Here is a 6,419-nt window from a genome sequence, read left to right on the forward strand (position 1 = left end):
CCTACAGTCTGTTGTGTATCCTTGAACTTGCCAAGGACTTTCTGAGATAAAGGAAATAGAAGGGACCATCAGTTCCCTCCAATTTTTAATCTAATTGGGTTCAGTTCAGTTCAGTTCAGTCGCTCAGTCATGTCCGACTCTTCGTGACCCCATGAACTGCAGCACGCCAGGCCTCCCTGTCCATCACCATCTCCCGGAGTTCACTCAGACTCACGTCCATCGAGTCCGTGATGCCATCCAGCCATCTCATCCTCGGTTGTCCCCTTCTTCTCCTGCCCCCAGTCCCTCCCAGCATCAGAGTCTTTTCCAATGAGTCAGCTCTTTGCATGAGGTGGCCAAAGTACTGGAGCTTCAGCTTTAGCATCATTCCTTCCAAAGAAATCCCAGGGCTGATCTCCTTCAGAATGGACAGAAGAAAGACAAATTAAAGCAATGGGTAAGTGAAGTAAGTCTGGGGAAGCTGGGTTGCCTGGGGATGCAGAGTCAGCAGAAGAGCATGGGCCTTGGAACTAGCCAGACAGGTTCCATAACGTAAGAGAATCTCAAGATGCTACTTGGACTGGATGTATCCCAGTTCTGACCAGGATGTCCAAGTAAACCATCACAAGGACACTTGCTGAGGATCTCCAGGGCTTATTACATTGCAGGACTTCCAATATGCAAAGTACTTGATGGGTGTCATCCCACTTAATTCTCACACAGCCACCAAAGGCAGGTTCAAACACCACCCCAGTTTTTCAGATGAGGAAATAGAAGCACAGAGAGGATAACCACCCTGCCCGAAGTGACAGAACTAGTAAGGAGCCTGCAATATGGAGCACTGCTCTCTACTAGCTGGACAGCAAATGCTCAGTAAATAAGGAGGCTTCTGGTCAAGCAGGAAAACTCTTGCAAGTGTTAGGTTTAACCTCAAGACTTCCGCTAAAGTAACAACTGCTTTAAAACATGAAATTTAGCTTGGAAATCTCATGGATATCAGTGCATCACACAACATAGCTACTGTACAAAGGATTTTCTGTGATCTGCTACCACTCAGGATATTTGCCAATCAAATATTGAAGTTTTCTCTAAACATTCCATTCGGCTTACAATGCTGATTATAAAAAGCAGAGTTTCAGCAAAATTTCATTCTTTACCAAACCGGGACATCTGATTCTGCCTGGTTTTGTCAACAGAGGTTAGGCTTAACGCATACAGCCTGGTTTCTTGAACCAGATTTAGTGTTTGCTCCGTTTGGACTCATTAGAGTTTCAGCTAAGATCGACAGAATTGAAAGTCTTACCCAAAGGCATTTTGGAACAAACCAAGACTTATGTATTTACTGAGGTTTCACTCAGGGTGATCTAATGGTCCCTGCTGGAGACCACTTCACCTGTTAAAATTTAACCTGATAAGGAATTCCCTGGCAGTCTGGTGGTTAGGATTCACCCATTCACTTCTGAGGGCCCAGGTTCAATCCCTCACCAAGGAACTAAGATCCTATAAGCCTCATGTAATGGCAAAGGAAAAAAAAAAAAAAAAAAACAACTCGACCTAATATAGTATAGGGATTAAATGACACTGAGATCCCAAGATTCCTAACTCTCTCAGAGGCATTAAGGGTATATTAGATTGTTTACTTATAGCCACTTACACATATGACTTGGGCAACATTATTAAAGTCAATGTATTACGAATCACTTGGATTTTTCTTTTTTGTGTGTATTGGTGTGAAAGTACCCATCATGTAAAAACACATGAGCAATGAGACATAAGGGGCTTCTCTGGTGGTTCAGTGATAATCTGTGAGCCAAGCTGAAGATGTGGGTCCCATCTCTGTGTCAGGAAGTTTCCCTGGAGAAGGAAATGGCAACCAACTCCAGTATTCTTGCCTTGTAAATCTCATGGACAGAGGAGCCTCTCGGGCTACAGTCCATGGGGTCACAAAGAGTCAGACAATGAGACCTGAAGGATGCAGCTAATAGATCAGAGGGGATGCTTATTTCAGATAAGTTCTCACACAGGACATGCAAGGAGACATTCACAAGGATGGATCCTGCAGTGTGGGGGTCCTGGGGAGCTGGGAGCAACGTGGGTGAATATCACTGGGGGTGGATGGGAAAATGTGGTGGAAGCACGGACTGGCAGCCTCTGCAGGAGTTAGGAACACCAGACAGGATGTACCCAGAGCAATATGTACTGGTAGCAGTTGTACTGTTAGCTGCTCAGCTGTGTCTGACTCTTTGAGACCTCGTGGACCCCGCCAGGCTCCTCCTCTGTCGGTGGGATTCTCCAGGCAAGAATACTGGAGTGGATCGCCATTCCCTTCTCCAGAAGATCTTCCCGACCCAGGGATCGAACCCAGGTCTCCTGCATTGCAGGCAGATTCTTTACTGTCTGAGCTACAGAGAAGATCCAAAACAACATGGATGGAGTGAAAAAATTAACAGTCAGAATGAGTCAAGAGCACAATACATTTACATAAAACAAAAGTACAGGTGTTAAAACCAGTGAAACACATTTTTACAAAAATGTACATAAACACAAGCAAATATTGTATATATATCCAATGTATTAGGATGGTTGTCTGTAGTGGAGGACCCATTCCAGTATTCTTGCCTGGAGAATCCCGTGGACAGAGGAGCCTGGTGGGCTGCCGTCTATGGGGTCTCGCAGAGTCAGACACAACTGAAGGGACTTAGCAGCAGCAGCAGCAGCTGTGGCAGTGAAGAGATGCTTAGACAAGAGGGCCTTGCCTGGGCTAATGAAGGCAATGTGCTTGGACTTATGGATCTGACAAACTCAACTCTGCCTCTGAGGTCCAGAAACTAGCAAAGACAGACATTCAGCCCAACAAGGTTTTCATCATAGGTGCCTAAGCACCCATGGCTCCTGAACGAGGTGTTTAAAGAGTGAGGTTAATGATTGCCAGGTGGGTTTCTTAAGCTCCTTGGATGTGCTCGGATGCTCCTTAGGCCAGAGACTGTCAACCTTGGCTGCACCTGAAAGACAGCTGGGGCAAAGTAAAAACATCCCATTGCTGGAACTCAACCCAGAGATTCTTTTTAAGAAATCTGGTGAGGCCCAGGCATCAGTATTTTTCCAGAGCTCCTCAGGTGATTTTACTGGACATCCAGAATTGAGAACTGTTACATTAGGTTTTTGCATTTTTCATTCTAGTTGCAAACATTGCATTCTTTGGCATTTGAAAAAAAAAAAACCCACAAAATCAGATTATTTTCCTTTTGCCAAATATAAATTCACTGATAAGCAGAGAGGACCAAAGATAGTATGATATATCTACTCGCTGAATCATACAATTAAAGCTTTCAGCTGAGCCACATGTATGTTTTGGTGGGCACTGCATAATTCTGTACTTAGTTGCTCAGTCATGTCTGGCTCTTTGCAACCCCATGGACTATAGCCAGTCTCCTCTGTCCATGGGGATTCTTCAGGCAAGAATACTGGAGTGGGTTGCCGTGCCCAGGGATCCAACCCATGTCTCCTTCATTGCAGGCAGATTCTTTACCATCTGAGCCGCCAGGGCAGCTCCCCCAAAGTCATACCTTTCCTGACCGGGATTTGGACCCTGGCTGTGGCAGTGGAAGTTCTGAATCCTAGCCACTAGACCTGTGTCCACAGTGTATCTTATGCAGATGGAGCCCCTTGGAGCTGATCAGGGCACGACCTGTTCTGTGTACACAGCAGGCTGTTCCAGTCCCACCCTGTGTGCTGGGCTGTGTCTTGGCTACACTGGTGACAAGCTGATGTGGTCACAGACCTGGTGGAACATCTATACTTCAGGGAAGGTGGTCACATGCAAGGTTTCCATGAGGTGTGACTGTGCTAGGGTGGGAGGGGCACTTCAGGAGCTCAGGTCAGGGCCCCTCACTCAATCCAGTGGTCAGGCAGGACTTGCTAGAAGAAATGAAACATGAGCCCAAACCCAAGAACAAGAATGTAGGGAGGTCTGGAGGTGTAGTAGAAGGAGGGTGCTGTCCACCCAGAAAGAACATCCCAGAAAGGGCAGAGAAATTTTACCGTGCTCATAACAGAGCTGAAAGAAACTCAGAAGGGGTGTGATGGGCAGGGTTAAGAAATCCGGACTCCAGGACTTCCCTGGTGGCTCAGAATCTGCCTGCCAATGCAGGAGACACGGGTTCAATCCCTGGTCCGGGAAGATTCCCATATGCTGTGGAACAGCTAAAGCCCCTCTTACCACAGATTTTGAGCCTGTGTCCTAGAGCCCAGACTCCACAACCAGAGAAGCCACGGCAACAAGAAGCCCATGTACCAGAAGCAGAGAGCAGCCTCCGCTCCCTGAAACTACAGAAAACCCACTTGGCATGAAGACCCAACACAGCCAATAAATTAATAAAAATTGCTTTTAAAAAAAGAAAGAAAAAAATGTGGACTTCAAAGCAAAGTCTAGTTGCAAAGGCTGCTGCAGGCCAGCTTAAAAAGTCTAGCTTTACGATATGGCAATGGCGAAGGAGCTCATCGAACATGAGCATGCTGGCAACAAGTGGAGCTGAGGCTGCAGAGAGTATGGAGGACTGGTCATAGGATTCCATGCTGATGGGGGCGGCTGGTTGAGGGTGGCCTGGGGAAGGAGGGACATGTATGAAAGATGAACAGAAATGTCTGAAGGATGTCCGGGAGAGACAGAATGTGGAGAGTGCCTGAGGGCGTGGAGGTGCCATCCACTGAGGTCAGGCATGAAGCAGAGGGCTCAGGAAGATGACAACTCTGCCTTGAACATGCTGGCTTTGGGGGGCTAGTCTTACAGGTCGAGTTCCTGGGAAGCAGGCTCTGAGACACAGTTTAGTGAGCAGGATAGTTTGCAGGTGTGCTTTTGATGGCTACGTCACAGACGGGAGGGGAAGAAGACAGCAACAGGCAGAGGGAAAGATGGAGATGCAGGGCCCACCTATGGATATGCCTGTGGCCGTGGCAGGTTATACTCTCCCAAGCTGGCTGCACCAACTTGCACCCCAGTCTACGTGTTCTTCTTACAGTGTGATGCTGATGCTCCTCCGTGGAGAGATGCACACTCCACACTCTTGAACCTGGGTGGACTCCTGTAACTGCTCAGTCAGAGTGCTGCTACACGGCTTTGGAGGCTAGGTCACGAAAGGCAATATGGCTTCTTCCTGGCTTCTTCTCTTGGGGTATGTACTTTGGGAGCCCCAAGTCACCAAGTAAGAAGCCTGGCCCTCCTGGTGCCTTTGTGCTGGAGAGGGCACGTGGAGAGGTCATACGGAGAACGAGATGCCCAGGAGGCCAGGGGTTCCGGCCCGCAGCAGTGTGAGTGTGCACGCTCCACACACCAGACACGTGTGTGAGGCAATGAACTTTGCAATGTGTCCAGGCCCAACTCCAAGTCAGACCAGCAGACACCGAGTGGAGCAGAGACGAACGACCTCTTTGTCCACTCTCCTACCTGGAACCTGGCCCAGATGCATCAGCAAAGTGAATGTCATTGTTTGAAGCCATATTCCATGCTGCAGTGGTTTATGATGCAGCAACAGATAAAGGGCACATCAGCTCATCCCTCTGGGAGTCCCAGAACGTGGATGGCCTTTCAAAGCTCTTCCAAATAGGGCGAGAAGGCTGAGCCTTTATATTCCTGCTCTGATCAGTGATTGGACTCAGGCCGCCTCAGGAAGCCACATGAACTTGGACAAGGAGGTTCTCTCCAGCTGAGGCCATCCTGGAAGGGGCTGACAGCCGAGAGTTGGAGGCAGATAGCATTCCCTGCCACTGAAGCAGAAAGGCCTTCCCCGAAGGGAGTTCTGGGCAGCATGCCTGGTGACGGCTGCAGTCAAAGGAACAGAAGCCGCTTCCATGGTGGGCAGTTGGCCTTTCCAGTCTGGAGCTTGGAAGGGCTCAGTATTGGGGGATATCAGCCTATGACACAGTGCCCCATCCTGTGGTGTGAGACCCGGGGGACGGCCTGCACTGAGTCATCAGAATGCAGCGCCTCCCCCGAGCAGAATCAGGAGTCTGGATCATCACCAGGCTCCCTCAGCCCAGCCTCCTGCCCACTAACATCAAGAGGCTCTGGATAAAGATGAGGTCAAACCACCAGGCAGCAGCTGAGTGCCCAGGGAGACTCCTGAGGGTGAAATGAGAGCCCTGGATCACCACCGTTCGGGCAGAAGAGGCTGCGAAGGAGATGGGCTGAGGGAGGAATCAGGGGCACAAGGAGTTTCCGGTGGGCGTGGTCACTAGGGGCAGATTCAGACTGAGTCCAAGTTGGATGAAAACACCTAGCACCCCCGAATTCACAGTCATTCACAGAGTGACTATGAATGATGTGAAACAGCCCTGGTGGTGTTCATCCTTGGCTGCTTCTCAGCTGAGGCTCCTGGAGCAGAGGAAGGAACTAGAATGCAGAAGGACCCAGGAAGACTAGATGGAGTTGTCTTGAAGTGGGC

Source organism: Capra hircus, chromosome 14 (assembly GCF_001704415.2).
Source record: "Capra hircus breed San Clemente chromosome 14, ASM170441v1, whole genome shotgun sequence".
NCBI classification, from domain to species: domain Eukaryota; kingdom Metazoa; phylum Chordata; class Mammalia; order Artiodactyla; family Bovidae; genus Capra; species Capra hircus.